Genomic DNA, 27410 nt, shown 5'->3' with positions numbered 1-27410 from the left:
AGAGCCTCTGCCTCTGCCAACTCAGATCTTAGGGACCAGCCATAAAAATAGTAACGTAAATAAACAGCAACAGTGAAATGTGCAGTTGGTGATTTCTCATTTTGACACATGGTGAAAAGAACAGTTGGAGCCTTGGCCAGTTTATATTTCCCTTTTACATGGGTTTGAAATGCTTTCTGGGGTAGTAAAAATTGCCTTGGGTAACACAGTTTTCCTACACAATAATTTGTTACCATTTTCTCCAACATCTTGCAATTTTGTTGGCATCATGTGAAACTTTTTAAAGAGATTATTAATAACATACTTTACCTCATGCTTCTATTTTATGCACCTCTTTTAAAAATTTGCTATCAATTCCACAGTTATATTATTAGTAATTTTATAACATAATAAGATCTTTGTATTTTTCATTATGTACTACTATTGTGAATTCCTCTGTAATTTGTGAAGAATCTGCGCTTTCTCTTTTTACTCTGGATATAGAAAATTTTAAAATGATAAATTTCCATTGGGGTATGCCTTAGTGTGTGTGTGTGTGTGTGTGTGTGTGTGTGTGTGCGCGCACATGTATGTGTGATTTAAAATTTTCTTTAATGTTTTATATGTCTTTGTATCTGAAGACAAGCCAGGACATTTTTCTTATGTTTATGTTATTTTTTCTTATCTGTGCTCACACAATGTGTCTTTTTTTTTTTTTTTTTTCTTAAGTCAGATTGGGAATCATTTACCTTAGCTTCCCTTTTATACTTCTTTATCTTCTTCTTTTAGATGCTGTTACCCCTTGTGCTCTATTTAGAGAAAGACTTCAGCTTGATCTCTCAGTGTGCTAATTCATTGTTTTTGCATTAGAAATAAAAGCTACTCTAACCTTGGAGAAGAAAACTAAGATGAAAAAATTTTCTGGCCTTGAATTTTTATATTGGCAATGATTTCTTATATTTGAGATAAAGAGGACAATCTATTAATGTAAAAAAGAGATAAATTAAACATTATTTGAATCTTAAACTTCTGCTGTTTGAAATTTCCCATCAAGAAAAAGAAAATGATAAGTCACATATAATATTTACAATATTAATAATAATAAAATAAATTTTATTATTATTAGTTTAACAGTATTCAGGTATCAGACAAGATTTATGGTCATTTGACATCTTCAAATTTGGCAATAGTAAGACAAGCAACTTAAAGAAGGATGAAATATTTCAACAGATACTACACAAAGAAGGGAATGAAAGCATCAATGAACACCTGAAAATTTGCACAAGAGCATGAGTCATCAGGAAAACAAAAATGAAGACCAACTCACATCCATCACAATGTCTAAAATTCAAATGACTATGCCAAGTGTTGGCAGGGATTTAGAACAACTGCAGCTCCATCCTCTGTTGTTGAGAGGGATACATGTTACTATCACTTTGAAATACAGTTTGGTAGCTGCTTATGAAGATGAGCATACACTAATCATGTGACCTGTCAATGCTGTCACCAGACATAAACGCATAAAACCAGAAAACTACATGTTCCCATGAACTTCAGAACTGCTATGCTCAGAGTAGTGCCCAAATGGAAGCAATCAAAATGTCCATGAACAAGTGCCTGGATAAAACAAGTTATCATAATCTTTGAAATGGAATAAAACTCTGCAATAAAAACATAAACTATAGATACGAGTAATAACATAAAAGAGTCTCAGAAATATTATGGTGCGCAAAAGGAGTTAGATAGAAAAGAATGCATGACAAACTATTCCATTTATATTTAGCTGCACAGGCACTTTCCTTCCTCTAAGGTGTTCTTCATAGGTATTTTGGTCACAGTGACACAAAGCTGAATAAAACATTCTATTTTTTGAACTTGAAAAATATGATTATATTGGCATATAAACAAATAAGCTAATGATATATCAAATCAGTGGAGGAAATGATAACTTTTAAAAAAATCTCTTCTGGAAGGAAATCATGCTGGAGCACTGACACATCAGACCAAAAAAAAAAAAAAAAAATCTAAATGAATGTAAGCCCAAAATGTAAATAATAATAATAATAATAATAATAATAATAATAATAATAATAATAACTTAAACAGTAATTTCAAGATAATTTTTAAAGTATTTGTATAACATTGGCCTTGGGGAGAAGTTTTTCAACTAACACTGGAAATTTAGCAGATGTAAAGAGAAGAATAACTTATTTGGTAACATTAAAGCCTTCTAATTCTTCTCTGTGCAGGGTCTCTTCCTTTGTCACCACGTTTGGGTGTTTGTTCATTAACTTTTAATCCTATGACCCTGTCAATATCACAAAATAATAAAAACAATTTGAAGAAGATTTTTTAGGATTTTTTTTTCAAATGAAAGTAGTTTCTTATTTTCATTTCCACACTTACTCCTCTCAGCTTGTCCTCATTTTTCCTTATTTTGTGGACTAAGATGTCCAGCATTGGAGTAAGTGAACATGGAGAGAAATCCTCACCTTGTTCCTGAAGTTAGGTGGGAAACATTCAGCATTTCTCTACTAACTGTATCAGTTGTTTGTTCTTCATAGACACATTGTGTCAGGTGAGAAAAATTACCTCCTATTCCTAGTTTTCCAAAAAAAAAAAATAGGAATGAGTTTTGATTTTGTCAAATACTTTCTTAAAATTTATTGAAATTATTGTATATCTATTTTTCATTCCTTGTTCTGTTAATGAAGTAAATAATATTCATTAATTTTCAAATATTGAGCAAATTTTACATTCCCAAACTAAACTTGTTTGGGTTGTACTGTTCCTGTTACATATGTCTGGCTTGCTTTTGTAGAGGACTTATTTTTGCACAAATGTTTATGAAAAATACTTGTGCATATTTTTTTTATTGTTGTTATCAGATCTTTGGTATCAGATATGTTCCATTTGGTTTTGATATCAGGGTTAGGTCTACCTAAGAAATGAGTTGGGAGATTTTTTTCTCCTTTTATTTTCTAACTTGTGAATCTTTTTAAAAATATATTTGTTTTCTAGTTGCACCCAATATCTTAATTTTGTTTATTTGTTTTTATGTAGTGCTGAGGATCGAACCCAGGACCTCGCATGTGCTAGGCAAGTGCTCTACTGCTGAGCCACAACCCCAGCCCTTAACTTGTGAATATTTGAATCACTTTTTCTTTAAATAAATGAAAGAATTCAATCTGTGAAATCTCTGAGAGTTAGAATTTTATTTGTGTCAAATTTTCAAATTATGGGATGGGGTTGTGGCTCAGCAGTAGAGTGCTTGCCTAGCATGTGTAAGGTGCTGGGGTTGATCCTCAGCACCACATAAAAATAAATAAATAAAATAAAGCTATTGTGTCCAACTACAACTAAAAAACCCAAGATATTGAAAATTTTTTTCCAAATTATAAATGAAATTTTTTTCATAGAAGGATAATCTTGCTGTCTTGAGAAATCTATTTTTCAAGAGATTTGTCCACTTCACCTAAGTTATTGTATTTCTGGATATAATGTTGTTCATTATAGTCCATGATTATCTCACTTTTAATGTTTGTAGAATCTATGGATACCACCTAAAGATAATTTTTATTTTCTGTCATTTTTCTCAATTATTCTTGCTTGGTATTTATCAGTTTTATTAATCTTTTCAAAAACTTGATTTTTTTCTGTAGTTTATCTGTTTTCCATTGGGTTGATGTATGCTCTTTATTATTTCTTTGTCCTGTTTACTTTGGATTTTATTTGCTTGTCTTTCTCTAGATTCTTAAGATAGAAATTAAGATCATTGGTTTTAAACTGTCTTCTCTGATGTTGACATAAAGTTATATATTTTCCTGTCAGTACCACTTTGGTTGCAAATTTTAGAATATATTCCTGTCATTGACACTAAGTTGGAAGAATTTTCCACTTACTTTTGTGATTTTTTTCTTTCATTTGCATTATTTAAAAGGATATTATTTGTCTTTCTAATATGTGGGAATTTCATAGATACCTATTATTAATTATAACATAATTTTGTGTTCAGTAAGCATAATTAGTATTTTAAAAATTTGTTGAGTTTATTAGGGAATGGAAATGGTAACATCCCTGATTATAGTCATTACACATTGTATAAATGTACTAAATTATCATTTTGTGCCCCATGAATAACCATAAAATTATCTATTGACTTAAAAATGCAAAGTTGGTGAATCTTCCCTGCTTATTTGGTTGGATTCTTAACCTTTCTCCCTGATTATACACCAAGGGGAGGAAATCTACTTCAAGTGTTATAACAATGTGAAACTTGCAAGTAAAAGGCTATGGAACGGTGCATGACGGTTGTGCCATATTCCATGAACAAAATGTGCATGTGCCTATGCAGATTCAGGGCTATTTCTCAAAGCACCACATGTGGGTTTTCTGGGCATATCCTTCTTTGTCCATCCTGGTAGTATTTCAGGGCCATTTGTTTCTTTTCTTCACAGCACAGATTTTAAGAAATGAAAATTCAGGAAAAAAAGATGCTGGCTAACATACGAAATAGGAAGATGAGATTTTTGCTGTTTGAATCAAAGAAAGAGTGAGTCACATTAAAATTTTAAATAGTTGTTTGAGCTGGGGATTGAATCCAGGGCCTTGTGCTTGCAAGGGTTAGGTCTACCTAAGAAATGAGTTGGAAGATTTTTTTCTCCTTTTATTTTCTAACTTGTGAATCTTTTAAAATATATATTTGTTTTCTAGTTGCTCCCAATACCTTAATTTTGTTTATTTGTTTTTATGTAGTGCTGAGGATCGAACCCAGGACCAAAGAAAGAGTGAGTCACATTAAAATTTTAAATAGTTGTTTGAGCTGGGGATTGAATCCAGGGCCTTGTGCTTGCAAGGGTGAGGTCTACCTAAGAAATGAGTTGGGAGATTTTTTTTCACTCATGAACTTAATAACATAAGTTAATAGCTCAGTTGGCAGGAGATCAGGGCACCACTCAATGGGTGGAAGGGAAATAAATTTTAAGGTGCTAATGAAAAAAGACAAAATATTTGATTGTTTCAACTACAAAGCTCTTATTTGCAAGTTAATTGTTGGTGTTTAGTGATTAATCTTGAGTTTCCTTTTTCTGTTTTGAGTTGAGGTTTCTTTTATTTCAATAGGAAACCACAGTACTGGAGGTGTCTGCAAATTAATTTTCTAAAACTGTATGAAGCATGAGTTTTTGTTTTCCTCTTTCCTGATTTCAGAACTAGATTAGAAGACTTGTTGGTGAAGGAGCCACCAATGGAGAAAAATGCAGAATTGTAATTTCAGGGCAGAAAATTGTAATTTCATGGGGTGGTTGGACTTAGTTCGGAAAGGGCTGCCATTGCATTGAGGGGGGAGATGACTATATTTATTAGAATCCTGGAGGTATGTGGAAGGCAATGGAGCCCCTAGCAGATTTCCAAGGACACAGCATATCTTCTTCATTCTTTAACTTTTTCTCTCCTCCTCTTTCTCTTCCCTTTTCTTTCCTCTCCTTCTCCTCCTCCTCCTCCTCCTTCTCCAGGTTCTTCTACTTCACCATTAAAAATAGAGTATTTGTTAAGGGCCACAGCCCAGTCGGGTTGACACATGGCATTTTTGACAGAAGGGAGTGGTTGAGAGGTGATGCCAGGAAGCCATTGAGATGATGAGGTTATGTTAAGCTGTGTATTCAGTTGTATATTAGACCCCAGCTGTCCTACTGGGCCTGCAACTTTGGAGTTCTTGCGGGGATTCCTGGTGAGTTCTGGTTGGTTGGGGAAGTGCAGGAGGAGGGATTTCCAGAGTAGGGATTTCTGGTTGGTGTGTGGTGTGTCCTGGAAGAAGGCTGCGTGCTTGGCGTTCCCAGGAGTGCAGAGAATGAAGGAGTTCCTCTTTTGAACCTACAAGGCTGTGAGACGGCTCCGTTATTTTGTGCTCAGCCAGACTGTGGCAAGTATTATTTCATAACCCTAACCCTAACCCTATGATGAATTTTCTGTAAATTCTGAAGGTCTTAAGACAGCAGGTCAAGACATAGTATTTTGTATTTTAAGTGCTACAATAGGTACCTGTCCTATTTGCTTTTCTGTCTCCCTTTATGGACTTTCACTCTAATTTCCTCAAAGAATTCTCCATGGATTTTATTTGAATTAGAAAAACTTGGAAGACAGTGGTAGTCATATATGACTGAGGTTTTCCCCTTTCCTTTCCTTTTTCTTTTTTAATTTCCTGGTGCTGGGGATTGAATCCAGGGTCTTGTGCTTGCAAAGGTTAGCACTCTATGAACTGAACTTACGAACTGTACCAGCCTCCCACTCCTTTTTTTTTATTTCTTACAGAATGAGCTGTGTTTCTGCCACAACAGGGATAGAATATACTTATAAAAAATTAAATACTGGAGAACCTGCCTCAAGGATATTTTGCTGTCACCTTTTATTTATTTATTTCAGTTGTACATGAACTCAATGCCTTTGTTTTTATGTGGTGCTAGGATCAAACCCAGTGTCTCAAACTTGTGAGGCAAATGCTCTACCACTGAGCTACAACTCCAGCTTTTGCTGTTGCCTTTTAAAAAATTATTAATTCAAACAGATATTTTGAATTATTTCTTATAATCATAAATGGGGAAATACAATAGCTTTTACAAGTTTTCTCCAAAAGTAGCTGGGAACTGTATCCACCAGTCTCAGACTTACAAGAGGTAATATGTTGCCGTTGTCATGGTAAAGTTGCTTCATAGTAAGCTGACTTACTAAGAAGAAATATTTGAGTGGTCCTGTGACCATTGATTATTTTATCAAGGATACCAGCCCTTGAAGTTCAGAAGTAAAAGAAGGAAATTTGCAGGCTTGCAGCAATAAACTCAGGGTCAGAAAAGTGCTACCTATTGTAGCGCTTAAAATACATAACAGTATCTTTTAACCAGCAAAATATGCCCTTCCCTGTGAAACTATACAGGCACGTCCTTACCATTGACTACATTATTTTTAGATTCAGTAATGGGTCTGAGCAGTTTCCAACCATTCAGCTAAATCTGCCATCAAATTCCTGTATTTCAAAGCCAAAATCATCCATGCAAATACTTAAAACACTCAAGTGTAAAGCACAGGTTGACTTCATATCTTCCCAAGGGAGTGGCCATGTCTCTACACAGGGAGGTCTATTGAAGGTTTTTTGTTGTTGCTGCTGGTAATGGTGGTGGTTTTGTGATAATGATTATAAGTTTTTGTTCTGTCATTGTGTTAATTTTTAACTATTTCTAGGAAATAACTATAGACTAATAGCTTTATTTTAATTCTGCAAGGAGAAAGAACACAAAAATTTTCGGAAGGATTATTTAAAAAAAATTTTATTCCAAAATTTATGGAATGATCATTATCAATTAAGGTTCTTAAATAAATTTATTGTGACTCAATGACATGCATAATGTGTGTTAAACTGTCATCTGTGGCCCACCTGTATCAGAATCATCAGTTTGTTAAACTGTGTCTGCATCAGTATCACCTGGGATACTTACATAGAGGCAGATCCTTGAATAGAGTCCCACAACCACTAAAGTGCTTTATACTGCAGCCCAGGGAGTCGCTACCATGATCCCCACAGCTGACTGTGAAGCAGACCCCCTTTGAAATGAAAATCTTCAAATTCTTTTTTAATTTTGATCTTTAAACTGACGATGAAGGTTGATGGACTGCCTGGCCCTCTTGGGCACTGCAAAGGGAACATACACTTTGAGACAGGTTCCTGATTAACACACTCTAGCTGAATACACACTTGGGCATTTCCTGCCTTTCCCCCACACTGTGTCCTCTTTTGATAAAAGCTTGCCATGCCTCACAGTCATCAAAGATGAAGACAGGTCAAAGAAAATGTTCTTCTCTATCTTGCTCAAACCCAGGATGGGAAGAAACCAATTCTCCATTGCCATACTGACTCCTGAGTTTTAATGCTGCAGAACAAACAGCAAAATATGTCCTTCCCTGTGAATTTGTAAAGGCACATCAAAAGTTTAAGAATCACTTGTCTTGTCTTACAAATTCTTGAAAAATGGCAAGGAGGAAAAATTGTCACTTTTTAAAACTTAGGCCTCAGAATTAGCCAATAAATTTCTTCACGACAGTTTTATTTTCTATTCTTTTAAAGATTTTTATCATTTTTTAATATTAATTTTTAAATTTATTCTAATTAATTATACATGACAGTATTGTACACAAATGGAGCACTTCCTCTGGCTGAACGTGGTGCAGAGTCAACACCAGTAGTGTAGTCACAAATGTACATAGGGTATGAAAGTCCCTCCCATTCCACAATCCTTCACACCTCCACACCCCTCCCTTTACCTCCCTCCCCTCTGTCCAATCCAAGGTTCCTTCATTCCCCCCACCCCGCTTTATAGATCAGCATCTGCTTATCAGAGAAAACATTCAGTCTTTGTTTTTTTGGGTATGGCTTATTTTATTTTCTATTCTTAACACTTGTTCTAGGGAATGATGTAGAAATGGGAAACAAAGACAAAAAAAAAAAAAACAAAACTATTTATACAAACCACACCACTAAGAAACAAGTAGAGGCTGCCATATGCAAGACTTTGCATAGGCTTGGTGTGGACATCAGTCTCATATTCCCCTGAGGGATGTTAGGTTAGCAAAATGGCACAGCATATTTAATGTGGAGGAGTGGGGGCAGTAAGATTTGGAGAAAGAGTGAATAACGGAAGCAGATTGTGCTAGGCTAGAAAGGAGAGGGCCTCTTAGCAAGTCATCAATTTCCTTCCTCACATGGACTCAAAGTGGTCAGACCTGATGGTGCAGTGCAAAGTCCAAACTGGGTTGGCCTAGAGGAGCTACCTGGTCAGGTGTGGATCTGTGAAAGGTGCTGAGTTTCACTGACACTGTCCAGCAGTGCCCTGCTGCTCACTAGGGTGCTTCTAGAACTGCCAAGGAGCTCTACATTGGGACCACATGACCCTTGTGTAGGAGGCAACAATTTCCCCAGAGCTGATTTTCTGAGGAGAGCTGCTGAGGTGAGAACTGTGTTGTGACAGGTGCTGTGTCACTGAGGCTGTTCAAAAGCAGTGTCTCAAGGTTTAGCATGCACTCTTAGGTGCACTTTATCTAGTGAGAGGCCTGGTGGTATTTGACTACTGGTATTCCATCACTGCCAGGAAGTCATTCTGCCTCTCTGACTACCCTAGTAGTAGACATCTCTGATCACCTCTTCAGACCTGCACCAGATTTGAAGAAATAGGGCCCAGGTGCTCCTTAGCATATAGACAGTTGTTCAGATGTGGTGAGGGGGGTTAGGCCTAGGCTTCCTCGTGTTTAAGGGACCTGTGGTGGCTTTGCTTCTTTTGTGGCTCCTGGAAGGCAAGGGTCTCAATGCTGGAGCACACAGAAGGACCCTTAAGGATTTCACCTGCAAGTAAACAAAAGAATCCTGTTCAGATGAAACTGTTAGACCCCACTTATGATGCCCAGACACTGGAATTAGGGCAAAGCATGCAGGAAGGCATAAACATGGTGGGAGGTGGTAAAAAGAATGAGTCAAGGGGATGCACTAGGTCTGGAGGAGATTCCAGGTTCCAGCTTAGAGGATAAGCTTCCCTGTGCACCCAAATCCCTGGTGCCCCAGCCATAGCCCTACTGCATGTCATATGGTCAGATCCTACTACTGTCCTTTTATTACCCAGTTCATACTACATGTTATGTGGTCTGAAGAAAAATAAAGGCCTTTGTCATATTCCAGGAAAAGAAGGATGGAGCATGAAGCATACACATGTAGAAACAGCCTGTACTGAAGAGGACATATTGAGGCAAGTTCCCCTGTTAAGTTTGTGTCTCATTTTTCTTAAGGAGAAGTCAAATTGGCAGGGACCTCAGAGATTATCTAAGTCTAGGTCCACCTTTAGCAGATGAAGGGTAGTAGCTCACAGAGGCAAAGGGGCCAGCCAAAGGCATACAACCAATTAACATTAAGCCTGGAGTTAGAGACCAGAAATCATGAATAAGGAGAGGGTGGGCTGCACACTGGAGGGAGCCAGCAGGAACTGGAGGCTGTGGGTTAACTTGGCAGCAATAGGAGGAGGCTGTACAGAGCCAATCCTCTAAGTGTTGTGATAAGAGGCTCAGGAAAGAAAGCAATCCTCAGAGAAGATCCAAAGGGAATTAGAAAGTAAGAGCTAGTTAATATACATCCCATGCTTGATCACACTGTGTGTGTCAAGGCTCTCAGGGTACAACTTAGGAACATTCCTAGAAGGCTCAACTGCTCTGATATTTACCTTCTAAGTTTAAAGGTTTCATGTCTCACATTTAAAACAATCAGTTACACATCAAGTTTCTCTTCATGGGATTTCTAGGGAATTATTAGCACAGCATTTAAGTAAATGTAGACAATATCTGATATATATATATATATATATATATATATATATATATATATATATATATATATATATATATATAGATAGATATTTAAAATTTCCCTTAAAGTGTCTTTTTTTCATTATCAGTTTTTTCTTTTATATCCAGGAGACCAAGTGGATCTTCCTTCTTGTTTTTTAAAGAAAATGTGGTGTTAAAATAAAATTGCTGTTCTTAACCTAATTTTGTGCACTAAAGTCAATTTATAAGGTTATGCCTTATTTGGTTTTTCATAATCTAGTTCAGGAAAGTCCAGAATCCACATATGACCTCAAGATCTCTTGGTAGACAACTAATTCACAGAGAGACTTTGAAAGTTTCTTCCCTCAATGACCAACTGAACTGCATTTCTCTGACTCCTTGCTTGACTGACATCAAGAGAGAAAATTGGGCTAAAGGGGAGAGATGGTGATGAGAGGAGAATAATAACAGGGTAGAAAGCGGAGCGGAGAGGAGGGTGAAGGGATAGGATCTTAAGAGGAGACTATCCAGGAGCTAAGACCTGTGTGGTGGACCAGATATCTCCTAGAAGGTAAAGGAGGTCAGGGTCACTTACACATCTGATGTCAGATGGTGATGTATTTGAAGCAGGCTCTGTGACTGTGTAAGGTGCAACCGTTGCCTTAGCTCCAAGTTAGTCCTTGCCTTCTTCAAAACATCATGTGTCCTGGTCACTGAAAGAAGAAAAGAGCCCCACAAAGAAGGAATTTCCAGCTAGGCTCTACTTGCTGGGCATGCATTTTCTAGAGCATTTTCTTCTCACCCCTCAATCATGGTCTATTGCTGACCCCTTTGTCCCTGCTCCCTCTGCAACCTCAATTGCTCATGTCACAGGAGGGTTGGGCCCAGTGCATCAGACTCTCCCTTCCAAACATTCCAGTGCCTCTGTGGTCACTGTTTATCTGCAGCACAAGTGGGAAGTCTGCAAGACCAGCCCTTTCCTCTGCTGCTCCACAGCTCAGGGGCACCTACCCTGGCTGACAATGAACTGCTCCATGTTCTCCTTCTGCTGGTTAGCAGTCTTCAGACGCTCAGCTGTACTCTCAAGGAGCTTCTCCTGTTTGGATACTTGGGCTCGCAGATCCAGGAGCTCCCTTTCCATTGTCTCATCCTGGGGAAGAAGGACAGCCTCTCAGACAACAGTTTGGAGACCAAACATATCCAGTTCTTTGTGGTTCCTACCAATCAGAAGCTGAACTCTATATAATCTTCTGAGCACTTGCAGACTGAGTTTCCCTCATTATCACTTCTCAATCCCTCAGTTCAGAACAGTTGAGAAAAAGACCACAGGTAGGAATGTTGAGAACCTGTAAGCCCCCAATCAGACTAGCACAGGCCTACATTCCTGTGATCAAGGAGACCCTGACTCCAGACCCACAGCAACTCCCAACTGTGAACAAGACCTCCAAATCAGTCCTTGAAGAAGCTTGGTCTCACCCTTCTCCCATCCATGAAGGACTTGGAATTTCAGAGATACAATGTCTGGGACACAGGGCTACCTGATGACAGTGTTCACATTTCAAAATGTCTGTAAGAACCTGAAGATGGTAAAGTGCTTCCTTGTAATTAGCATAATTTGTTCCCCAAACATACCAGTTATATTAATATGGAAATAAAAACTGGTGAGGGGATTCAGAGACTAGCCCACCAAAAGCAGGACAATCCTTTAGGGGCTCTACCTTTTCCCCCAGACTGGAACAGAGATAAAAAGTGTGTTGGGATTCTAGGAGCATGACTGAAAGAAGCTGCAGGATCACAGTGACTTCCTTTGATCCTTTGACCAAGAAGCTCAGAGGAATGGAGAAGCTTCAAAGGCCCCTGAATTTTAGCTCAAACTTCAGATTTATTGGAAGCACATATTTATAGATTACCAGGGCATCCACGTCTGTGCTTCTCCATTTCCTTTTCTTCTCTTTGAATTATTATCTTGGGGTTTGGGGTGTGAGGACAAAGTAAGGTAATCAGAGTTTCAATGAAAACATCCACCAGGGATCTCCCTCCAGGATGCTACATTAAGATCCAGCACATTCTAACAACCTATGTAACTTCTGACCCTCAGAAAGCCCTGGAACTGAGAATATAGAATCTCATGGGGCAGAAGGGCAGGGCTTATACCAGAAGACAACACTGGCCTCTTACCACTTTGCCAGGCAGCCCGGGGCCGTGGAAGCTTGGTAAAGCTGCTCTCCAGAACATGGTCAGGAGTGAGGCTGACTCATTTAGGGTGTGCTGCAGGGCATGAGCACTGCTTCTTAGCTCATGGAAACATTTGCTGCCTGGTGCCTGTGGAAAGGTGGGAGGGAGCCATGGACATCACTGAAGTTGAGACATCTCAGGGCTCATGACATTGCAGCCCTGCACAAGACTCAAGCTTCCTTTGTTGATGAGGCACAAAGCATGGGCTGTTTGAACCTGGAAAACCCTAGCTCATCCCTTTGAGGTCTCAGGACTGAAGTGTGGCTCCTTTTACCTGGAATGACTCCTCACCTGGACACCATATATAAGGCTATCAAAGCTCATTCCCATGTCATGTCCTCTACAGACCTTTTACCTTCCTCGCATGCAATAAAAGACCCCTCTGCACCAGTGAACCTGAGGCACAAGAGGTGACTTCTCACATTGCGCCTGTGGCCCATTAGTTGGTTTATAAATAGGGGTCTGTGTCTTGCCCTGAAGTGGGGGTTACCTGGATGCAAGGCTCTGTCTATACATCCATGGGTCTCTGGTGGCTCAGACAGCACAGCCATTGGCCCTTGTTGTCTCTGAACAGAGATGTACTCTGAGAAGCATTTGCAGATTGCCTCCCTCCCATTGCCAGGTTCTTACTCTTTCCACATACAAGGATGCAAATCCCTCACTACCTGTCCATCTGACTGATTTTAATCCACATGGGCCAGCATGACTGTAACAGATAATGAACCATGAGACAGTGCTGATTTCAACATCATATGGGCATCAACTCTTAAAAAATACTTTACTGAGGATGGTGGCAACACTGCACAGACATCTCTGTGGCTCTGAGGGAGAATATCTAGTTTGCTTCCTGTACCACAGTGTAGAACATAGAATGAATCAGGAGATAGGGAAGCAAGGGCTTGGCTAGAATAATTGGAAGATGCTTTCTCTGTCATTGGGAGATGCAGGCCACAAAAGTAAATAGAGGAGAAGAAACTAGAATTAAAGACAAAGGGCACAAAGAAAGGGTGAACCCAGGAGCTGCAGGTGTGACTACCTCTGAGCTCTGAGCTTCAAGGCCCAGGAAGTTGCATGTGGGCCTCAGGAGAGACTGGATCTTTTCAACCAGCTGTTTCCCCTCCCCAATCTGCTCTCTGAGAGCAGTATAGTCATCGATGTGGCCTATGATGTGGCGGCCATGCTTGTTGGCGAAGGAGCCATCCATAGAATCACCCTCTAGCTTCAGAGAGTTCTTCATTCCTGAAGGATCATTTGAATCCAGCTCTGAAAAAGAAAACCACAATAATAAAGATCTGCTGTTATTCATGATAATATCCTCAGTTCTCACCAGTGCAGAGAGAGTGAAAGAGCCCAGGTTCAAGAAAGGCAGCCTTCAGAAATGCAGGGTGGGTCAAGCCCATAGACACCTTTTGGTTTCTTTATTTTTATAATCTTTCTTACATCATTACATAACAAATTTTGTGTTCATCGACAAGTGGGCTATTCAGGACAATATTATAAACATGAAAGTTTACTGTATAGAAAAGGCATAGACAATTGAATAAGAATGTGTACAGGGCAATGACCAAAAGAGAGCAATAGGACAACTTTGGCAAGAAGAAGAATGAGAAGAAAGGCAGCCACAGAAGAGTCAAGGAACACGGACGATGCTTTCTCTGTCAGAAAAAAGGATGTTGCGCACAGAAAATTTTCTAAACTCACATGACACACTTACAGAGGACCAACAGCTATTTGCATTAATAATTTCCCTTCATTGTGTCCAATCCCTTAACTTGTCATATTTATACCATTTGTCCTGGTGACAATGACAGTATCTGAGCCAGGAGAAGAGAAAGAAGAGCTGTGGAGGACCAGAGTTAGAAAATCTATGACAACACCCCAAGTACAGAGGAAATAACTGAATCTAGGGAGTAAAAACAACCAGGGTTTAGGACATCACAAACAGCCTGCACCCCAAATCATGCACAGTCTAGCCTTCACCACACAAGATCTAAGGTGCCAGGACTTCCCTCTCATATCATTAGCCCATATATGTCACATAGAAAAGCAAAAGTTAACAGATATTTATGTTTCTATTATTTGAAAGAAAAAATGTTTGGTGGATGGATATTCCACATGAATGTAACTTCCAGTAAAAACTTGTTAGGTACAATTTCATAAACCAACTTTGTGTATAATTTTCTATGTGCTTTCTAGTACAATGCCTTGTAGTGAAACTTAAATATGCACAAAATGACATACATATAGAAAATACATACACATATGCATATATGTGAAATATGTATATGTTAAAATATTGATCAAGGTCTAGGGTGCAGTTCAGTGGTAGAATGAAGAAAAAGAAACCACTCTATAGAGTATGGCAGGTCTGGCACACTCAGAAGAACTTGGGTTCAAATTCTCTGTATTACAAAGTTCAACAAACTGTAAACTATCAATAAAAGGAGTTCCTGCTAAGAGGAGTGTGGGTCAGAGCCAGGTTCCAGTTCAGGCCTCTGGGGCTGAAAACAAGAGGAAGAGCAGGGACTGAGCCAGGCTGCTGCATCTCAGCTGGTACATGGGAAAACAGTGACAGGCCCAAGAATATCTGGCATGAAAATTTCAAGGCTCAGACTTTGAGAAACCTGAGCAGAAGTGATTGAGGATATGGCCATGGAGGTGATTGGAGAGTGTGAATCCATTGGTGCCCCCAAAAGACAAAACAGAAGACACAGAGCGGAATGTTGTGTCAAGAGGCTGGGGAGTGGGGCCTCTGTTAACACTCCAATTAAAACTAGGGAGGCAAGAGAGAGGCTGGATATTGAAGAGAGCCAGAGAAATCTGGTGAACATGCTTATCTGAAGAGGCAGGCAAGAGACTGGGGCACAAGTGGATGTCTACCACGTGGAATAAATGTGCCTGCCACCCAGCACTTTCCCACAGCCCTGGTTTCCTTAGGGACAGGAGCATTGTGCCACATACTGAGGTCCCCCTAGGTGAAGAAAAGGAACCCACTTTAGAGAGTGTGGAAGGTCTGTGATACTGAGACGGAGCCTAGTGAAGTGGAAGGAAGACCAACTAAAAAGCCAAGCACCTGATTAGGTCTCTAAGTCCTGTAAACCCAGCTTGTCTATTAATGTCTCAGCTCCCCCCTTTGTCAGTTGGATCATGTAAAATATAAAAATATAGTAAAACCTGTCCTACTATAAATGACATTGGAAAACACAGGCTCCAGGCCAGTATGTGTCTCCCACCTATAGCCAAACTTCCATAGAAATTTGTTTTTGCCTTTTTAGGTTTCATAATGATTTTCTAACCTATATTTCTTTTTTAAGATTAGAACTGTGTAGTTATACATAGTAGTGGTTTCATTTGGACAAAATCACACACACATGCAATTTGACTTCAGTTCATGATTGCCCCCTTCCCTCTCTCTTTTTTCTCCCATTCCCCCTAACATTTCCCAAATCTTTTTCATCTACTCTACTAGACTTCTTTTTGCTCATCTATTAATTTATATTTGATTGCTTCTTTCTACCTACGCATAAAGGTGGAGTTCCCTGTGGTGTATGTATATGTCCACGTAACAACTTTTTAAGAATTCATTCTGGGGCTGGGGTTGTGGCTCAGTCGAGAACACTTGCCTCAAATGCCTGAGTCCCTTTGATCAATCCTAAGCACCAGGTTAAAAATATATATAAATATATTGTGTTCATCTATAACAACAACAACAAAACAATCACCTGCATTGCCTCCCCTTACCCATCTCTGCACTCTACCTCTCAATCTTCTCCCTTACTGCCCTTTACTTTATTTGTATGATATCCTATCCTACCCTCCCCATTTCCTTTGTTTTACTCTAGTTTCTGCAGGAGAGTAAACATTCAAGTTTTGAGTTTTTGTGTTTGGCTTATTTCACGTAGCATGATATTCTCATTGCTATCCATTTACCTGTAAATGCCATTATTTCATTTTCTTTTATGCCTTTGAAGAACCCCAATGTGTGTGTGTGTGTGTGTGTGTCTGTTTACACACATATCATATATATGTGTCAGAATTATAAAATTTATTTATCTATTAAGGTGATTCCATAATTTAGCTATTGTGAAATGTGCTGCTATAAACATTGAGGTAGCTGTCACTGTAGTATGCTGATTTTAGAAGTTTTGGCAAAATACCAAGGAGTGGGCAGATCCTCATAGGATGTTTACATCTCAAGTTTTTTGGTGAATCTCTATAGTGGTTTCTGGACTTGTACTAGTCTGCAGTCCCATTAACAATATACAAGTGTACATTTTCCCCACAACCTTGCCTGCATATTTATATCCTTGAACATTGCAATTCTGGTTATAAAATTTTAGTATTGCTTTCATTTGCTTTCCCTAATTGCTAGCGATGTTGAACCTTTTCTCATCCATTTGGCTATTTGTAAATTTTTGTTTAGAAGTTTCTATTTCATTTTTTCTATTGCCCATTATTGATTGGGTTATTTGGGATATATTTGTATGAAGTGCTTTGAGTTATTTATATATTTGGGGTATTAATCCCTCACCAGATGAGTAGCTGGCCAAGATATTTTTCCCATTCTGTAGGCTCTCTCTTCACACTCTTCTTCCTTTCCTTTGCTGGGAAGAAGTTTTGTAGTTTGATGGCATCCCACATATTTATTCATAGTTTCAGTTCATGTGCTTTTGAGGAAACTGGTGCCAGCAATTATATGTAGAATGTTGGCCCTACATTCTTTTCTAACAGTTGTAAGGTTTCTGGTCTAATTCCTAAGTGTTTGATCCATTTTCATTTGAGTTTTGTGCAGGGTGAGAAATAGGGTTTTAGTGTTATTTTTCTACAAAGTTATCCACTTGTCCCAGAACCATTTATTAAAAAGGCTCATTTCTCCAATGTATATCTTTGCACCTTTGTTAAGTACCACAGGGCTCTAAGTATGTGGATTTGTCTCTGTCTTCTATTCTGTCCTATTGTTCTTTGGGTCTATTTTTGTGACAATATCATGCTTTTTGTTACTAGAGCTCTGCAGCATTACTTATTGTGGGGTGTTTTGTATTTAACAGTGGTACCAATAAGAAAAAACAACCTGAAATAGAAAACTAGTTCGAGAATTAGATAGTAGGAGGCAACTATATAGGCTAATATATTAACATCCTGGGAATTACAATATATTTATATATATACATATAAGTATATATATATATATATATATATATATATAGATAGATAGATAGATATAGATATAGATATAGATATAGATAAATACAATATTTTTTCTTTTGGCAGAGCTATTTTTGTTTAATACTTTTACTTTATTTACTTTTACGTGGTGCTGAGGATCCAATCAGTGCCTCACACATGCTAGGCAAATGCTCGGCCACTGAGCTACAACCCCAAACCTAGGAATACAGCATTTTTATTGAAAATTCTTTTTAAAAATATTATTTTTACATAATAACATATTTTGGCATACTATACATACATAGAATAATTATAACTTGTTGAAAATAGGATCCCCCATTATTGTGGTTGTACATGACGAAGATCTTCATTGTTTGTATATTCATACATGGAGATAGGAAAGATGTGTCTTATTCATTCTCCTGTCTTTCCTATTACATGTTCCCCCCTTCTCTTCATTCCCCTTTGTTTAGTCCAATGAACCTCTAATCTTTCACTCCCTTGTTGTGAGTTAGCATCCACATTCTGCCTTTGGGTTTTGGAACTGCCTTATTCCACAAAGCATGATAGTTTCCAGTTCCATTCATTTACTGGTGAATAATATAATTTCATTCTTCGTTATGGCTGAGTAGTATTCCATTTTGTATGTATAACAAATTCTTTATCTATTCATCTGATGTAGGGCACCTAAGTTGGTTCCATAGCTTGACTATTGTGAATTGAGCTGCTACTAAATATTCAAGTGGCTATGTCACTGTGGTATGCTGATTTTAAGTTGTTTGGGTATAAAGTGAGGAGTGGGATAATGGGGTCAAATAGCGGTTCCATTCCAAGTTTTGTAAAAAAGCTCCACACTGCTTTCCAGAATGGTTGCACCAATTTGCAATTCCACCAGCAATGTATTAAGTGAATCTCTTTCCCCACATCCTTGCCATCATTTACTGTTGCTTTTATTTTTAATATTTACCATTCTGAGTGGGGTGAGTGAATTCTCAGTGTATTTTTGATTTACATTTCTCTAATTGCTAAGAATTTAAATACTGCAACCTCTGGATCAGCCAAGTTTAGGCAGCTTTTCTGATCTCAGGTTTTTCTGTACTCAATCTGTGTATCTCTGTGTTCTCCTCTCCCTTTGTGGGGAATCTTTGCTGCTTTCAGTACCCATGTGGAAGGTGCGTTGTCATCTATATATTCTTATTCTTTGTTTTTGTACTCAAATTTCTGATTCTCTAGTCCAACTGAATGTACACTATTATATTTTGTGAAATTCCTTTTGCATCAACCTCAGTAACTGTCTGTATTCCTGCTGCTGTGCTCATGAGACAAGGTAATGCAGCTTTCTACTATATCACCATCTTCTGGACTTGCAATACAGCTTTTTATCCAGGATGATTGTTCATCAGTTTTAACACTTTTCAGGTTGATGCCATCCCATTTGTGGTGTTTAATTTTATTTCTTGAACTTTAGGAGTGTACTTAAGGAATTCAGTTCCTGAGCCTCGATGTCAGAGTGTTGGGCTGACATGTTCTTCGGTTAGAAGCAGGGTTTCTGGTCTACTTCAAAGGTCATTGATATGCTTTCAGTTCAGTGTTAAGAGAGAGGGACTAAATTTCATTTGACTACATATGGATTTCCAGTTTTTCCAGCACCATTTGTTGAAGAGGCTATCTTCAGCACAAAATAGTGATATAGTCACATCAATGTTTTTAGTTGCACAATTCACAATAGCTAAGCTATGGAGTCAACCTAGGTTTTGAGATATATTTATATATATATATATATATATATATATATATATATATACACATATATACACACACACACACACACACACACACACACACATATATATACACACACACACATACATACACATGTATTGCTCAGTCATAAAGAAGAATAACTTTATGATATTTGCCAGTATATGGATGAATCTGGAGACTACCAAGCTAAGTGAATTAAGTCAAACTTCCCCAATACAAATATCAAATGTTTTCTCTGACATTTGGAAGCTAATCTACACTAAGGAGGGAAGAGGGGAAGAATAAAAGTTCCAGGTATTATACAAAGGGAAATGAAGGAAAAAGAGTACGGTAAGGAAAGGAAATGAATGGTAAGAAAAGGAATGAACCTGACATAATTTTACTATGTACATATAGGAACACAATGCAGAGAATGTCACCTTTATGTACATCAAAAGCCTGGGGTCCTAATTAGATTAAGATATATTCAATGCTTCTATATGATATCAAAATGGGCTCTACTCTCATGAATCACTAAAAAGTAATAAAAAACATAATAAAAAATGACACTTTAATTTGCATGTTTAAGTTAACAATCCAGGGGGCTGGGTTTGTGGCTCAGTGGTAGAGCACTCGCCTCGCATGTACAAGACCCTGGGTTCCATCCTCAGCACCACATAAAAATAAATAAGTGAAATAGAGGCATTGTGTCCAACTACAACTAAAAAAAATATTAAAAAAAGATAACAACCCAGGTTTGAGTTAGACTTGTTCCATATGAAAACCCCCAGAGAGAGATCCATGTGCTAGTAACTTAGGAAAGACTCATTCCCAGCAGAAAGAGGTAATGAAGTCAAGGAAGTCAGGTACAGAAGGCAAAAATGTCTAGAAAGTATAGAATTTAAGGGAAGGTAGCATGTGTCTGAAAGATACTCTTCATAAGGCTGGGACCCTAATCTGACTGGGCTTCCCTGTGGCAGTTATCAAGAAGAATATTAGGAGACCAGGTGTGAGAACAGAGCAGAGTTCAGAATGTAAACAGGAAATGTAGATGGAAGGGCAGGTCAGGGCCACAAGGCCATGGGAAACACAGATAAGACCAAACAGAGGCTCCATCTGCTGTTGGAGACAAGCACAGGTGAAGAGAAATCACTGCAGAAGTAGGAGCTACAATCTTCTATAGAGTTAAAAGGAGTCAAGTGCATCCCAGAGCCAACATACCTGAAGCCTGAAGGCCAGGGAATCTGCATGCTAGTTTCCTCTTGCTCATCAGAATTTTTCTTGTAATTATCCTCTGTTGGCTGACACCTGTGGCATCATTGAGGACATGCTCTGTAAGTATGTGCAAGTAAGACAGGATTTGTAAAATCCAATAGCACCCAGATATATTTGCCAAACACTAGAAAATCAGAGTGCAGGTAGGTTGTGCTTTGGAGAAGAAAGAGATAATAAAAATCAAGCAAAATCAAAGGAGAAACAAACACATTATTAAAGAAAGGAAAACTCATCCTAAGGAATTAAAAAATATGCATAATAATGATATACTTCATGTATACCCATTATATATGATAAAGCACAAGTATAAACAATGTGTAATACACACAAGAGGGATCTCTATATTTATCTGATGGACAACTACTCCTTTGGGCTCTTGACTCCACCTGTGCATGGGAAACTTGCATCTAGGATATGTATGGGCTCACATATCCACTCAAAGGCCCTTGGGCCTTCTCTGAGGAAGTTGAAAGGAAAAGAGGGTTCAGTAACAATCCCAATTCTTCCTTTGCTAACCACTCCTGGAAAACCCATTTTTTATGTCCCTGCAAATTGACCCAATCTAGCGACCCAGGCACAGTGACAGAAATCATGTGTCCAATGGACATGTCATCTTTTGTACATGTGCCTAGGTATTTCTTGGGTGGGTGGTACCCATACAAAAGTTCCTAAAATAAAGTTATCCAATTGACAAAGAGGGCTTTAAAGTAACAATGTGTTCATGTTTATTATCCAAATATGATTAATCTTACTCACTATTTCTGGAGGGAACATTCTACAGAGACACCAGGGCATGGGACAAAAAAAAGGAGTTTATTGATCTTGCTCCACAGGCAGAAAAGATCATGAATAGAAATGGTGAACATCATATTTTTCTTAGGGGGGGACACCAGAGATTTAACTCAGGGGACTTGACCACTGAGCCACATCCCCAGCCCTATTTTGTTTTTAATTTACAAATTGGGTTTCACTGAGTTTCTTAGCACCCCACTGTTGCTGAGGCTGGCTTTGAATTCATTCTCCTGTCTCAGCCTCCTAAGCCACTGGGATTTTTGGCCTGAGCCCCATGCCAAGCACAGCGGACATACTTTAAAGACAGAATCAGTCAGAGTCTCTGAAGTGCTCATGATGTGCTCCCTCTTAATTGCAACCTACATGCAAATATATGGCTGACACAGAAAAGGCAACAATGAAATAAACCTGACCAGGCCATAGGAAAACAGCAAAGCTTAAGTTCCACCTGACCTCTGTACCTACTCTGAAACAAAATGGGTCTCCTGCCTCTACATGCATATATCTCAGCCTACACAGTAGAGTTGAGTGCAGAGAATTTGTGCTTTCCCAGGGAGAGAAGCTAGATTCATCTGAATTATGATAGGAGTACTCACTGGCTTCATCTGCAGCAGGACTGACTTTAGGCTCAGCTGATGGAATGACAGAGCTTCTGAAAAGTTCTTGTGTGTTAGAGGAATTAGGATGATCCGAGGGTAGAAAATAAGTTTTCCCCAGCAGGAGGGCATCCTCCTTCTCCAAAAGTTCACCATTGGGAATGCTGAGACAAGGAAGAATAACAGAAAAAAAATCAAGGTGGTTTAGAAGCTACAGCCTCCCAGTTGGTCCTGATTTAAAGATGAAGGGTGGAGTCCCCAAACAGATCCCTCCCTTCAAAAGTGATCCATAAAATTATTTTCATCTGATGAACATAGTTCAGGTGCCATGGTATGAGAGAGAGAGGGAGAGCCACCAGTGTCCAGTGTACTGGCCAGATTACAAGCTGTGAGAAAGGAGGCTCAACTTCATCTATAAAGTACAACTACAGACGGATCATACAATGAGAAGCAAAGCTGTAGTTGAACCTAGGGCATGACTGATATTGACACTTACATATAGATGGCCAGCAAATACAGCCTGGTACATGATAGAGTGCCCAAAGAATGTGTGCCTTCTAGAAATTTTTCTATCCATTTTTTTGACATAATACTTTATTAGGGGTGTGAAAGGGGTTGAAAGGGAGTGTATTTCTGCTTCTCTTGCTATGACATACCTTTCTGCGATTATCAGGCCATAGTATAGAAAGATAGTATGCCTCTAATTCTGATTATTCAACTTAAAAATAAACAAGTGATTTTTGTTAAAAGGAAGAAATGCCCAAGACGGATTGCGCAGTTCTTCTCAGTCACACTCACTGTACCAGAACCAGAAAGATAAAAGATAACCTTGCTAAAGGGCTCCATCACACTGGGCTTAGTCAACATCACCAGTGCCAACAGTAGTCTGTTTTACATTTGGTCATCAAATGTGTCTACTTTTGACCTCATGGTCTATTCTTTCAGGTTATCCTGAACCCCTTATTTTGCCCTTTCTTACAATCTCCGGATTATTTGTTGTTACCTGGAATTCAGTGAATTTTGATCTTTTTCATCATCAGTTTCATGGTTTTCTGCAAACAATTCAAAAACATCCAGGAGTCATTACACAGTGCTATTTCACCCATTTCAACACAGAGCCCCTGTGGGTTCTTCAGTCACCTTGGCTAGACAGGAATAAGATCTGCAGGAAATCTTGAAAGTTATTACAATTTAGATCAGGAATGAGCAGAAAAAGGAGTCATGGAAAATGGAGTGGGCTAAGGGGTGAAGACAAAATGACTCCAGACCTGTTTGGGTCTGCCACCTATAGCCCAGATAAAGTTCAGTTGTCATATCTTTCTCATCAGTTTTCACAAGTTTCCTTTGTGTGTGCAAGATAAGAATCCAGGGTTGACTTAGTCCTGTTTGCCAAGGAGGGTCCAAAAGGAGCCATGTGCCAGTGACTTATGAAGGCCATGTTCCCAGAAGAAAGAGGCAGCGGAGTCAAGGAAGGTGGTTAGATCAAAAACCTAGACAGTGTGTGATTCCAGGGAAGGTGGCATGTGTCTGAAAGACGCTCTTCATGGGATTGCACCCCCAATCAGGCTGGGCTTTCCTGTGGCAGTTACAGGGAATATCAGGACAGCAGATGTAGGAACAGAGCAGACTTCAGAATGCAAACAGGTGGTGGAGATGGAAGGGCCTCTCAGGGTGGGAGACCATAAAATAGAGACATAAGACCAGACAGTCTCCATCTGTTTTGGAAAGAACCAATGGTGAAGAGAAATCACACCAGGAGGAGCTACATCCTCATAGAGAGAGCTACAATGGGAAAGTGCATCCCAGAGCCACAAAAGTTGTCACCACTCTACCCGAAGCTTGAAGTACTGGGAATCTGCATGCCATTCTCCACTTGCAGAAGAGTTGTTTTCTTTTCATGATCTTCTGTTTCAGGACACTCCTGGTATCAGTGGGGACACGCAGCTCACATCCAGGTGTTTTGACCGCCAAGCCTCCAAGGGCATCACCCTCAAGCGAGGTAAGGTTCTGCAGCTCAATGCAGGTATCCAAATTCAGTTCTGAAAATAAAACAGGAACTATTATCCTGTGACACACCTATTGACCCCAAAGAGTCACCTAATCAAGAAAGCAGCATTGCACAAGAAAGTCTAAGGATTGATGTGTAGCTTACAGAGACTGATCCTTTCAGGGCTGGGGTCGTAGCTTGGAGTTAGAGCACTTGCCTCAACTGCATGAGGCCCTGGGTTCTATCCTCAGCACCACATCAAAATAAAGACATTGAGACTGATACTTTCATTTTGTTGATGATTCTGGTACATCCAGTATGATAAACTTGACAGGAGGCAAGTGTGCTTCCAATTCTTGAAAATATTCAAGAAATATGGAAGTTATACACACCTATAGCTCCCCAATATAAGAGGCAATAATACCACTACAGATCTAGACAGAGCTTTTAATCAGATAGAGATTATTAAAGTTAAGCAAAATCATAGTAGAAGGAAAACTATATGAAAGTAGAGAACTAGGGAAGAATCATCCCTGGGATATTTTAAATCTTACTATGACTGACTTATTTTATATACAGGCATTATTATTAATAGAACTACTGTATATGCCTAACATAAAATGGATACATCTGATGAACAGATAATTATGAACATTTACATGTGGGATTGTATAATATCAATATTCTGGCCACTAGAAGTCAGAAATAATTTAGAAACCTGAAGAAACCCCCCAAAAAAGAGAGATGTTTGAAAAGCAGATGTTCCAAAATTCCTTGTGAGACACCAGAACACTATCACCCAATTGAGCCGGTAGGCTGAGTCTTGACTGGGATTGTGGGAGCATCCTAGAGAGTCCAGCAGGAAGAAAAGATGGTGAGCCTCCTTAAGTTATCACATGTGCTTCAAGAACTACACACCAGTGGCACACACTGAGCCCATGCCAGGGAGTGCTCTACATGAAGGACAGGTGTTTCTTCTCTTGCATGACCCTCAGAGGTTTGTAATGAGGGCAAGGGTGCCCACATCTGTCAGATGAGTGTGGCACCTGACATGAGAACCAGAGGCTCCAGAAGCTGACATTGAGGGAGACAGAGAATCAAGATGCACACAACCCAGATTAAGGGGGCAGGGGGGACTGAAACTCAGTCTTCACATCTGAGCAGAATTGAGTCCTTATGAGGACAATGACAACATGGCTATGGAGACAGATGAATGGAGAGCATGGACTCAGTGTGGAATCATCAAGGAGACAATTTGTGCACTTTCTGTGTGCAGGTGTCACATTAATTCAAAGAGATGAGGAAAGGAGAAAAGTGAGCTGGATGTCAGGACATAGACTTGTGGGCCCAGGATTGATACTATTACTGAAAAATTGCTCTATATAAAATGAAAATATCTTTTGTGAAATTATATTTATCAAATCACTAGAAGTTATCTGAGGATTTGAGATTACAGAGTAAAAGCTTTCATTAAAAGTTTTTATTTTTATTGAACTGGTACTATGGAAATTATTTTAATAAACAATAAAAGAGATGAAAGCACCTAAGATACCCACTTGATAAAGGCCAGCCCAGGACCTGAGAGTGTATCTAACCCTAGGCCCCAGGCTCCAGCTCACATCACTGTGTCAGAGAATCGCACCTTTCTGTCTGACCGAGAGAACATGAACAGGCCCACCATCTCTGCCACCCACAATATCTGACAACCAACACGTGCATCAGAGTTTACAAATTCCCTTTCCTTTCCTACCTGGGAAGAGCATCCACTGTTTTCTAGGGTCAGTGTTGGCTACACAGCTATTGAGAGCAGAGGAAAGGCTCAGCCTGGCTCCACCATCACCATAGATTAACTGGTGATCCAACATTGTCCCCTGACAACTACTCATTTGGGCATTTACATCCAGGTGTACATCTGAGGCTTGCATCTCTGACACACTGGGGCTCACATGCCCACACAAAGGCTGCTGGAGGCAGCCCTTTTCAGAGATACCTAAAAAGAGAAGAGGGCTCCATAACTATCCCAGTTCTTTCTTTCTTTAGTACCTCCCCCCAGAATGCCCATTTCTTATGTCCCTGTCTGTTGGGGAAACCAGCTTGTGATTCAGCTACAGTGACAGAGATAATGAGTGTGATGGATATGTCAGCTTTGGTTTCTGTGCCTGAATGCTAAGAAGGCCAGAATCAATAAATGGGATGGCAAACCGCAAAGCTTCTTCACAGTAAAGGAAACAATTAAATTTTTTTAGTTTTAGGTGGACACACAATATCTTTATTTTTTTAATTTTTTATGATGCCGAGAGTTGAACACAGTGCCTCATGCATGCTAGGTGACTGTCCTACCACTTGAGCCACATCCCATGCCCTCTGAGTTGGCTTTAAACCCAAGATCCTCCTGCCTCAACCTCCTGAGCAGCTGGGATTATAGGCTTGTGCTTGTAATCAAAGGATCAAACATGAGTAAGAACACTGTAGGAGAGATCAGTTGTCCTAGGTTGTAAGAATAAGGTCATGCAGAGCCCTGATATGCACACACATAAATGGTGCCTGTGGGTAGGTTACAATCTCTACAACTTCCCTGCTCTTGTTAGTTCTAGGTTTACCATCCTGAATTTGTCACTGGACCCTCAGAAGTATAATTAATAGGAGTGCATTTGTGTTTTAATGGGGTAGTCATGAGCTGCAGCTAGACAAAGGGAGACTTCATGCTCACCCAAGAGATCAGCACTGAAGTAGGAAGCCTGGTGGATACCTGATGATTCAGAGTGACCGGGGCAAGTGTTACAGCCCTCATTCAATACATCCTGCAGGATTTCTTTCTCCTCCTGTGGGGCTTGTCTCAGACTGGAGGGATAAAGAGTACAATTAAAATAGAGTAGTAAATATGAGTCCCAGTTGGTCTAAATAGAGGCCTAAGGGAGTGGTCACAGAAGGGCAAGAGGGTACTCCTTTCAAAGAGAAAGAAAATGATCCTCCTAGGATGTGGGCAGGGTGCACATGTCTTCATGACAGGGGATAGGAAGAGGGGCTCAATCTACTAACTAGAAAAGAACTGAGGACAGAGACTCCACTCTCCCTGTGTGATACAACCATGAGCCACAGCATACACAGAAAATGGACTTTGTGTGTGTGTGTGTGTGTGCACGCATTTTTATATATGTGTGTGTATGTGGATTCCCCCCACCAAGGCTATGACATTCCTGCCAAAAAGTCTTATCAACCAGAAAGAAACCAGATTTATATCTCATACTCAATGGACCCATACAAGACAGGAGATGTAGATTCTC

Source organism: Callospermophilus lateralis, chromosome 7, assembly GCF_048772815.1.
Source record: "Callospermophilus lateralis isolate mCalLat2 chromosome 7, mCalLat2.hap1, whole genome shotgun sequence".
NCBI lineage: Eukaryota > Metazoa > Chordata > Mammalia > Rodentia > Sciuridae > Callospermophilus > Callospermophilus lateralis.
The sequence above is the reverse complement of the archived record's forward strand: the minus strand, read 5'-3'. Positions refer to the sequence as shown.